This window comes from Leiobunum rupestre, chromosome 1 (assembly GCF_980474605.1).
Source record: "Leiobunum rupestre chromosome 1, qqLeiRupe1.1.hap1, whole genome shotgun sequence".
Classification (NCBI taxonomy): domain Eukaryota; kingdom Metazoa; phylum Arthropoda; class Arachnida; order Opiliones; family Sclerosomatidae; genus Leiobunum; species Leiobunum rupestre.
The window spans coordinates 79,451,962-79,463,082 of NC_143384.1; positions in this window are offsets into that span (position 1 = coordinate 79,451,962).

Consider the following 11,121-nt stretch of genomic DNA (forward strand, 5'->3'; position numbering starts at 1 on the left):
ATTTATTAGTTATAGCGAAATTTCAAACGATGCAGACGACGTGCTTGGAATTTAATTACATTTAACGAAAATTATTGCGTTTTCCCAATTTTCTGCGGCTTATCCAATTTCATCGAAATTGGATCACATTTATCTAATTATTAACGACTTTTACTAGTTACCCAATTTTGGTCACTTTACTCAATTTTCATACTTTTACCCAATTTTGAATCTTTTGCCCAATTTTGATTTTTAGACAATTTTAGTCGATTTCAAATTTTTTTTTTATTTACCTTTACCCAATTTAACTTAAAACAATCTCAATATTATTTTATTAATGTAATTTATTGAAATTTAACGAAAACTTGCCCAAAGTTTTTAAAAATTTACCCTTATTTGAGACATTTTACCCAAAATAGGTTAAATTTATAATTTTGGGTAAGTTTCGAAAATTTGAATTTTTAAGAACTTTCACAGGTGTGAAACCTAGAAAATCCCATTCTTTTCGAAATGGAGATTTTTTATTTTGAAAGATTAAAAACATTTTTGGTTGGGAATTTTCATACTACCCACAGACCAGGTCTACCTAACCCCCGAGTTTCAACAAAATCGGTGATAACCACCACGGGTTGTCTCCTTGTAAATAAAATTGAAGCATATGTTATGAAAAAATTGCGACCTAGGCCCGGAAGTAGACTACATAAATAACTGGAATAAATTATTTCGTTTTAAAACACTGTTAATAACATTGATCTAAAAAACTAAGAACGTAGGTTATATATAGATCTGTAAATTTTATAAACGGGCTATACCGCTGATGACGGAGCAATAAATCATCCGAACCTATAAGTAGGGTTTATTTTTTTGGTAAAATAAAATCTCTTTTTTATTGTAAATAATTTCGTGCCAGTGACAAGTAATCTAATTTTTCATGTTAACTTTTAGAAATTAACATATTGGTTCTAATCTTTATGAATGTTAAGTAATTGAACGTCCGGCGTAATTTTGGGAGCAGCTTTTTGAACTGTAATAGATACGTTTAAAATAATAATTTCCAATGCTAGGGAGTTCTATCTTTGCCTTCCCTCGTGACAGTTGTCTTATTATAAAAATTATAAATGCTTCGCTGACGTTATTAGAGAGGTGAAGCTAGCACTACACTTTCCACTAAGGTTATTTTTCGAAGAATTGGATAGATTCACTGCCAACTCTAATAACAAGGGCCTTATCATAATACAGGTGGCAATGATAGAGCCGACAGTTGCTTTAAATTTCATTAAAAACAAAGCGAATTTATTTATTGTATTACTTCAAGAATGTATTTAGTTATACTCAGGGATAATGAATATGTCGAGACTATCGACGGACACGTTGAGGCCCTAACCCCGTCACGCTAAGGAGGGGGGAGAAAAAAGGAAGGGGTCTTATTTTTTGCGTCATCGCAGCAGCGTTAATCGCGTCGAAAAACGTAATTTGTAAGAACCAATGATATTGCAGTATTATTTGATTTTATTAAAGCGGAGGAGCATACCGGGGGGCCCAACGGGTGGAATTGGAGAAACGCTAAAAATAATCTCGACATATTCATTCTCCCTGAGTATAAATAAATACATTCTTGATTACTTATAGAAAACTAATCATACCTTAATATAAATAAAATAATTGATAAATTAGGTTCCAGTATAGAATTAGGACCAGTGCCGCATTATCCATAAGGCTGACTAGGCTAACGACCAAGGGCCCAGCAAGAGCAGTGGCCAAGCAGATGCCTATGCATCACAAGAGGGAGGAGGATGTTCATGGTTGAGGGGCCCTAAGAAACTTGAAGCCTAGGGGCTCTGCCATGGGTAAATTAGGCACTGATGTGACGTAACATTTCAGCTCATGTAACATTTGTTAACGCTTTTAGAAACCCCTTACTGCATGACGTAATTTGTGATTCACCCTTTAGAGTTAATAATGCTGATATTGTTTGGCTAAAAATCAGTAAGAACATTTTCAAAATCTTATGGGGTCGTTAAGATGAACGGTAATAGTAAGTGTAGGGAGTTATTGGTTAGCATGGCATGAAGGGCTTGCCACCCAGTGGCGGATACATCTGGTAGGCGCGTGCCTCCCCCCTTGACACTTAATCTTTGCGCGTGACTTGATGATTCGTTGTTACACCCATAGCTCAAGATGTCTTTTAGAAACCCCTCCCCCTTGAGATTTTTTTGTATCCGCCACTGTTGCGACCACCCTCCTACGAATTGTCACTCGGCCAAAGGATGGAACTACCACGAATTACCTTGATTTGCATCGTAGTCAACAACCATTCGCGGTCAAAGCCAAACGGTACCTGGAACGTCTTGTATTGCAAAAAATGGCGATTTTGACGGAATATGACATGAAACTGCACGGCTGGGCTCTAGGGCATTTAAGGGCACCAGGGAATATGAACAATGTCTCCCTGGAAATGTTAAGTAGTAATAATGAAGGGAAAGGGACGAATACGGAAACACGGGTAAATAGTTTTACAAGGCCGAGCGCCGGGCCAAAGGGCAAGGGAAAGGACTTTGGGCCCAGGGTAGAATAACAGCAGGGTCAATATGCCGATAGCAAAACAGTACTGTGAAAGGCCTCCGTCGGACGGTGAACTTGTAAAGGTAGTGTGGTGATCTGTAAAGGCTGATCTGCCGGGCGATAAAAGAGTCGTTATATTAAAACCGACTAGTGGTAGGCCACCACATTGTGGTGCACAGCCAAAGTTAAGTGGTGAACGTGCAAAGGCAGGGTGGTTAATATGAAAACGTACAGATTGTACTCCATAAAAATGAAAGGTTTATAGAATGCAGCAGGCTTTATCTGTATCAATGGTATACGATCAGCCCCTTACCCACCCGCAGATAAGAAGGCTTAGAATTCTGATTTACAGTCGTCGCTTTTCGGTGGGTGTTGAACTAACAAAGCTATGATATCCCTGGTGGTGAACGTGTAAAGCTATAGAGTGGTGAACCATAGACTAAGAAATGTTTACACAAGGACATCCCACGGGAGAGGTTCTAGATTGAAATAAACTCGCCGCGTCGTGGCGCTAGGTGCATAAAATATGGGGGCGAACCAAAGACAAATCAGCCGTGGGCAAATCAACCAAGAGGTAATATTTCCCTGGGGAGTCGCGGACTGGTTTCTCGGCGTATCCAACGGAAGAAATTTTGATCTTGAATTTCTAGATGTATATTATTAATCTCGAGTGTCTCGGAACTGACCAAATCATTATGTCCGCTATAAAGTATATACCGATATCACTAATATTATTAAACCCTATAATTTTCTCCCAGTTTTGTTGAATCTCAAGGGAAAATACAATTTGGAACTTCACAAGCTTCAACTATTTTCAGATTTATTTAAATTTACATAAGTAGTCTAATTAAATTATAATAATTCATTCAAAATTGTATGTAAAACAAGTCATATTTCAAACTTCAAAAAAATTTACTTTATTTATGATAATAAAGCCTATTACAAGTTGAAACTTCCTTAGAGTCTAAAAAGGTTGGCTTTTAAAAGCTGTAGTTAGTTTCTCACGCCTATTTCGTTACCTGAAAGCAAAATCCACGTATCTTCTTAACGCTTGCGTATATAGTTACATGGAATTTGCTTTCAGGCGACGATTTCAAGTTCCTTTAAAACGGTGTGGTGGCGCTACGTGCTTCTTCCCTATAACGCATGCTACGGAGGGGGGGGGGGATGAAATTTCCATTACAGAAAGCAGCTCTTTTTTTCCCTACAATGAGGTCACTCGCATTAATGGTAAGGTGGATGCGTTTTCTCTTGAGCTGTTAGCAATACATGAGGGTATTTGCTGGTTAAGGACGCATGGTCAACGTCCTGGTGATGGTGCAACGGTTTTTACAGATTGTCTTTTTGCTATTAATGCATTAAGCAATCATAAAAACAATCATGGTTTATGCCATGATATCCGTAAGGTGTTAAAACGGATGGAGACTCAAGTCAACTTTACTTGGGTAAAGTCGCACACTGGGTGTGCAGGGAATGAAAGGGCTGACTTTCTTGCAAAGTCAGCAACCGATCTTCCCGAGGAGAAGGAGATGAAGCCAACTAAGTTAGTGGTTAAAAGGTGGCTTAATGAGGTGACGACTCAAAGGTGGCAGGAGTCGTGGGATGAGAGTGAGAAGGGAAAGGTAACTAAGAGATACTTTCCTAAGGTCAATGGTAGCTTCAATACGAATTACTATTTGACGCAAATCCTAAGTGGACACGGTAAGTTCCCACTCTACCTGTTCAACTTGGGTCATATTGCATCACCCAAATGCATATGCGGTGCTCTGGAAGCAGACTCAGAGCACTATGTTCGTAATTGTCCTAGAACGAACCATTTGTTAAGGAGACCAATCCGCGAGAATGGTCTCCACAATCTGGATAACGAAACGATCAACGATCTTGAACGCGTAATGCGTTATATCGTTGTGAATTTTGACGAACTCACGAGTGAGTCGTGAGTAGGAGATGCAGGTATACGGGTGTATACCGTTGTGTGTATGTGATTTAGGAAGCATTTCCTATCTTTGTATACAGGTCGACGGCTCGGCCGGGACAGATGATGAGTAACCCCTGTAATGCTTAGGCGGTGCACGGGGTATATAAATACAACAATCTGATGTCTGGGCAAGGACCCCCTTGAGGGTCGTTCCTTGCCGTGGTAAGGGGGCTAGCGCGGGTTGGGGCTAAGCTGACGGGGACTGGTGGGTCTTCGAACGCCAGAAACCGGATGTGTTTCCCCAACTCCAGACTAAACGCGACCCAGTTTTCCCAAATGGTCACGCCTTGCATGGTGGGGAGCTTAAGGTGGTTGTTGACACAAAGGGCCGTTGGCGCAGTTGATTTATCCTGTGACCAGCTCGTCCCGGCGGAGAGACCCCGACCGAAGTGACTGATCCCCTAACGGTTACACCTTGATGGTGGGGGGCTTAAGGGAATTGTTTGACGTGCGGGCTATGCTGGGTTAAGGTCTCCTATACCAGATTGGTCGTGCTTAGATTCCTAACCAATAGTAACCACCCTCTGTCGAGGTTTCAGGTCCTGACTATGGCCTGTTTAAAACTAGTCCCATCTGTCTGCCGTGGACAGCGACCTGTAAGCCATGCGATGGGAGTCCTGGAGGTTGAGTTTGTTGACATACTGCGGTTAGTTTTCAGACAACACGCATCTTCGGTCCTTGAGTGTAGTTAGACAGGAGGTCTACGCTAGTCCGACGTAGATCAATCGGCTCCTATACGGGGATTGTAGTCCCCGGTAGGGAGGACTAACTGGGCATTGTGATACTGCTAGTTATCCGTGCCTGGGTATATCAATCACATATCACTTATCTTGCTTGCAAGATACCCATGTTGGGCTCCGTGGTGGGCGGTGAGTGGGGTTGATGAAATGTTTTGTTTTTCTTTATGGCTACCGAAAACAACTACCTTGAAACTGGATTCCTCGAGTTTCAAGAAATTTCCGATTCGGAAGACACTGTCTTCCAGAGGTCCAAGCGACCTCGAAATGACTTTCCAGAGGTAGAAGAGGCGGTTAAAGAGAGTGTCGAAGCTACACTCGCTAGGGAATTCCTCGCCCTAGATAGAGTCCTTTGCAACAAGGACAATAAAGTGCAAATGGCAGTTGCACAGAAGATCAGGACGGTCTTCAAAGCGGTGGAGACCATGGTATACACCAGTCACCTGGAACTTGCTAGGGTGCAGGGTGCTTTTGAACAACTAAATGAGACTGTGAAAGATCTCAGAAAGCAGAAAATGAGCTTCGCTACTGTTGCAGCCAGTAATGTAAGTTCAAAGGTTCCTGAAATTACCAAGGGCAGGAAAAAGTCCACCGTTAAGAAAGGGGGACCGAAGATTAAGCCAAGGGGAAAAAATGTGGTACTGCTCTATACCACAGAGCAAGGTGAGACTTCTAATTCTCTCAAGAAGAGACTAGAGAAGGAGGTTGATCCCTCCAAACTGCAAATAAGTGTTCAGAGTGTCCGGTCCTGTAGGAACGAGGGTCTGGTGGTTCAGGTTAAAACCGCTGAGGATATGGAGAAGCTGAAGAGGGGAATCAGCGATTGTGCTGCCTTGGCAGACAAAGTTAGTGTTAGAGCTCCAAAGCTCAATAACCCTAGGGTTATCCTTTACGGTGTTGATGAGGACATCGTAAAGGAAGAAATTGTTGCTAAGCTTATAAGCAACAATAAGCTCTCCTGCAAGGAGACGGATATTGTCCCTAAGTTCTCGTTGAGGAACAGAAAAGGTGGTGTTAACTGGGTGCTGGAGGGGCCTCCAGCCCTGCTTAATTCGTGGAAGGCGAAAAAGAAGCTCAATTTGGGCTACTCTGTGGTTGGAGTCAAAAGTTATGTGTATCTTCCAAGATGCTTTAAGTGCATGAAGATTGGACACATAGAAGGTGGGTGCATTGAAAATAGAAGGTATTGTTCCCTATGCTCAGAGGATCACAGCTACAAGGATTGTAAGAGTGATCTTAAAACTTGCAGAAACTGTGCCCTGAGTAATAGGGACAAGAATACCAAACACAACACTGCGCATTCAGCCCTGGATGGCCAGTGTCCTGTGTATAAGAAGGAGTTGGAGTTTCTAAAGAGTAGAACCAACTATGGAGGTGAGTAGGAAGCTAAGCTGTCTGCAGGTCAACTTAGGCAAGGGCAAAACTGCAACCTCTGCGCTTAGACAGTCTTGCCAGGAAGGCTCTATAGACATTGCCTTACTACAGGAACCATACGCAATTAACGGTCGGGTAATAGGTCTACCCATGGGAACAAGGATCGTCTGTTCCCAGGACAATCCAAAGGCAGCTGTAGCTGTCTTCAACCCTCAGGCACAAGTGATCGTGCTCTACGAAGACTCTCACATGGTTGTGGTGGATGTGCTTTTGGGGAATCTAAGCTTATGCCTGTTCTCCATTTACATACCACCAAATGATGACATTGAATTCCATATCGATAAGATTGCGAATCAATTGGAAGTACAGAGTGGAAAAAAGGTTATCTTGTGTGGTGACTTTAACGCCCATCACGCGCTTTGGGGATCAAAGCATCACGATGAGAGGGGTAGGTTGTTAATCGAATTGTTCAACTCGTTTGATTTGAATGTCGAGAACGATCCGGGTAGTGTCCCGACGTTCTGGACCGTTAATGGTAAGAGCTGGGTGGATCTTACGGTATCCAGTATGGCAATTGCGAGTAGAGTAATTGAATGGCGTGTCAGCAACGAGGAAACATGCAGTGATCACAAATACATTTTCTTCGAAATTGGTGATCTTGTCCTGGAGAATGATTCGAATGCAATTCGTGTCAAGGATATTGATCTTGAAAGGTTACAAGATATTATCGTGCCTGACTTGGAGAGGTTGATGGAGTCTCCACTCAACAATGAGGTTGAGGTCGAGGCATGCGCGGTGGAGATTAATAATCTCATTATTGAGCGTTCGAAAGAATGTTCAAGGTTGCGTAAGAATAAGGGGCACAAGTCCACTCCCTGGTGGACGAGCGAACTCAGTGAGAAGAGGAAGGAGTTACGAACGCTCAGGAGGAGGTTCCAAAGAACCAGGGACCATGCAGCCCGGGAGGCGCTAAAGGTCGAGTACCGTCGTGAGTCAAAAAGCTATAAAGCACTTATAGCAGACTCGAAGCTTAAGTCCTGGCAGGATTTCTGCACAAGGGTTTCAAGGGAGGATCCTTTCTCCCTACCCTATAAGTTGGCCACAAAGAAGGTCAAGTGTAAGAATGCATTAAATTGCATCAAGAAACCGAATGGTTCTTTGACCTCAGGTATTGAGGAGACGTGGTCTACTCTGATGGATACTCTTTTTAAAGAGGACTCCTTGGATGATGATGAGGAGGTTCATACGACAATAAGGGAGTCATTGCACGAAGACTTCATGAGTCAGAATGATGAGCCATTTACGAGTGATGAGGTCTTGGAGACTATCAACTCTTTTAAGAAGGGCAAGGGTCCTGGTGAGGATGGTATCACCATCGAGCTTTTCAAGATATTTTTCTTAGCTTGCCCAGCGTTGTTTGTCAGGCTTTTCAACACGTGCCTCAGTATGGGATACTTCCCAAAACTTTGGAAGGTTGCTAAGTTAGTTTTTCTCTATAAAGAAGGCAGAGACAGGCAGGACGCTAAGGCCTACAGGCCAATCTCGCTTCTTCCGGTGGTAGGGAAGGTGCTTGATAAGCTGTTGTCAAGAAGGTTGTATTACTTTCTCCACAGCAACAAATTGCTTAGCGATAAGCAATTTGGGTTTAGACATAGTCGATCCACGACTCACTGTCTAACCAATATGGTGAACCAAATCAGGGATAACAAAGCAAATAATTGTCACACCAGTCTGATATCTCTAGATATCGAGGATGCTTTTGACAATGTGTGGATTCCAGGAATCCTACACGGTTAAAGGAACTTTAAGTGTCCGAAGAACATATATGAGACATATGTTAACTATCTGAAGGATAGAGTTGCAGTGGTGAGGGCAGGTAGTACCTGTGTACGGAGAGTACTGACCCGCGGCTGCCCTCAGGGTTCATGCAGTGGACCTCTGCTATTCAATGTGGTTATGGATAGCGCACTGAGGATTGAGTATCCAGAGGATTCTCTAATCCAAGCCTTCGCGGATGACTTGCAGTCATTATTTTGGGGCACGTCCAGGCGTGCTCTCGAAACCACGGGTAAGGTGATCGTGGATAAATTGACTAAGTGGAGCCAAGTCTATAAGCTGAGTTTTTCCATTAAAAAGTCGGCGGCTATCACCTTCGCCGCAAAATCCATAATGAAAAGGCTCCCAATCTATAAGATGGGAGCCGTCAACATTGCAAATGTTGACAAGTTGAAAGTTGTCGGTGTCACCATCGACAGCAAGCTTTCCTTTCTTCCTCATCTCGAGGAAGTAAGTGTCCGGGTGACGAAGCTGGTGCAAAGCATTGCTTGTTTTGCAAAGGTTGAGTGGGGCCTCGACCATAAAGCGTTAAGGACTATCTACAATGGGTGTATTGTGAGAGTAGTGGCTTACGCTTGCGGTGCTTGGTGGAAAAGCACGCAAAATAGTGTGATGGTGAGGAAGTTGAGCTCAATTCAGAGAATTGCGGCCCTTCGTATTACTTGTGCTTACCGGACTGTCTCGAGCGATGCGCTGCGGATCCTTGCTGGTATTCAACCGTTAGACCTGGTGGTGAGTCAGGAAGCTGCTGTGTTCAGGTCCTTTTCTTTTAGAGAAAACAGTAAGCACTGTGGGGTGGAGTTACGTGGTGGTAACTACCTCTACCCAGGCGACCCATGGGAGGACCACCCAGCGGTCAGTAGCAGTATAAACATCACAGAGCAACTACCCAATGGCAATGGGATAGAGGTGTTTACTGACGGTTCGTTGTCCGGTCGGGGTGCCGGAGTGGCATTTGCTGTGTACAGAGATGGTGTGGAAGTGTACAATGAGGTCACTCGCATTAATGGTAAGGTGGATGCGTTTTCTCTTGAGCTGTTAGCAATACATGAGGGTATTTGCTGGTTAAGGACGCATGGTCAACGTCCTGGTGTTGGTGCAACGGTTTTTACAGATTGTCTTTTTGCTATTAACGCATTAAGCAATCATAAAAACAATCATGGTTTATGCCATGATATCCGTAAGGTATTAAAACGGATGGAGACTCAAGTCAACTTTACTTGGGTAAAGTCGCACACTGGGTGTGCAGGGAATGAAAGGGCTGACTTTCTTGCAAAGTCAGCAACCGATCTTCCCGAGGAGAAGGAGATGAAGCCAACTAAGTTGGTGATTAAAAGGTGGCTCAATGAGGTGACGACTCAAAGGTGGCAGGAGTCCTGGGATGAGAGTGAGAAGGGAAAGGTAACTAAGAGGTACTTTCCTAAGGTCAATGGTAGCTTCAACACGAATTACTATTTGACGCAAATCCTAAGTGGACACGGTAAGTTCCTACTCTACCTGTTCAACTTGGGTCATATTGCATCGCCCAAATGCATATGCGGTGCTCTGGAAGCAGACTCAGAGCACTATGTTCGTAATTGTCCTAGAACGAACCATTTGTTAAGGAGACCAATCCTCGAGAATGGACTCCACAATCTGGATAACGAAACGATCAACGATCTTGAACGCGTAATGCGTTATATCGTTGTGAATTTTGACGAACTCACGAGTGAGTCGTGAGTAGGAGATGCAGGTATACGGGTGTATACCGTTGTCTGTATGTGATTTAGGAAGCATTTCCTATCTTTTTATACAGGTCGACGGCTCGGCCGGGACAGATGATGAGTAACCCCTGTAATGCTTTGGCGGTGCACGGGGTATATAAATACAACAATCTGATGTCTGGGCCTCTACTTATTTTCTATCTCTATGGTACTGACAATGAATGTTGTGTAACGAAATGGATTTAGAAGATACTGAAGACATTTCTTTTGGTTAATTCCATTATGATAACTTTTTTTTATTAATAACAAATAGTTGTTTTATTATTTTGATTTTTCAGACTTTATGATCTTTATCGGACGACGACAAAGTAAGCCTTGTCGTTGCACATGTGAATAACTCTTCACAGTGATTTACGTTGAATTTATTTTGATATTTATCGTAGTATGTTATTAATCTAGGAAGACAAATCCCTGAAAAAAAAAGAAGTTCGGAAGACCATTCAAAGTATATCTTATCTCAGCGGCGGTGATCGGAAAAAATTCCTGCAGGGGTACGGGCAATTATTTTTTCATCCAAAAATTCATACACTTAAAACTTAAACAAGAAAATGTACAGCTGTAAATTTTTATTATTACTATATTTTTTTCCCTAAAAGTGTTCTTTCTTATGTCTAATCCGTTAAGGAATGCATTGATAACAAAAGTTAAGCCGATATCTTTCGAAAAATATCTGCGTACATGGCTAGATAATAAAACAGCCTTTCTTGGCCACATACTTTACGAAGGTATTTTAGGTAAAAGAGGGTAGACGACGCGGTGATTTTCTGTTTGGACGAATCTATCGAAATCAATTTTACGGTTCTATCATCTTAATGCTATTCGCATATGCAATCTCAAAATAACTTTTGTAAAATGACTGAATTCGGACCCAAATAAAGGCAGTGAGATTATA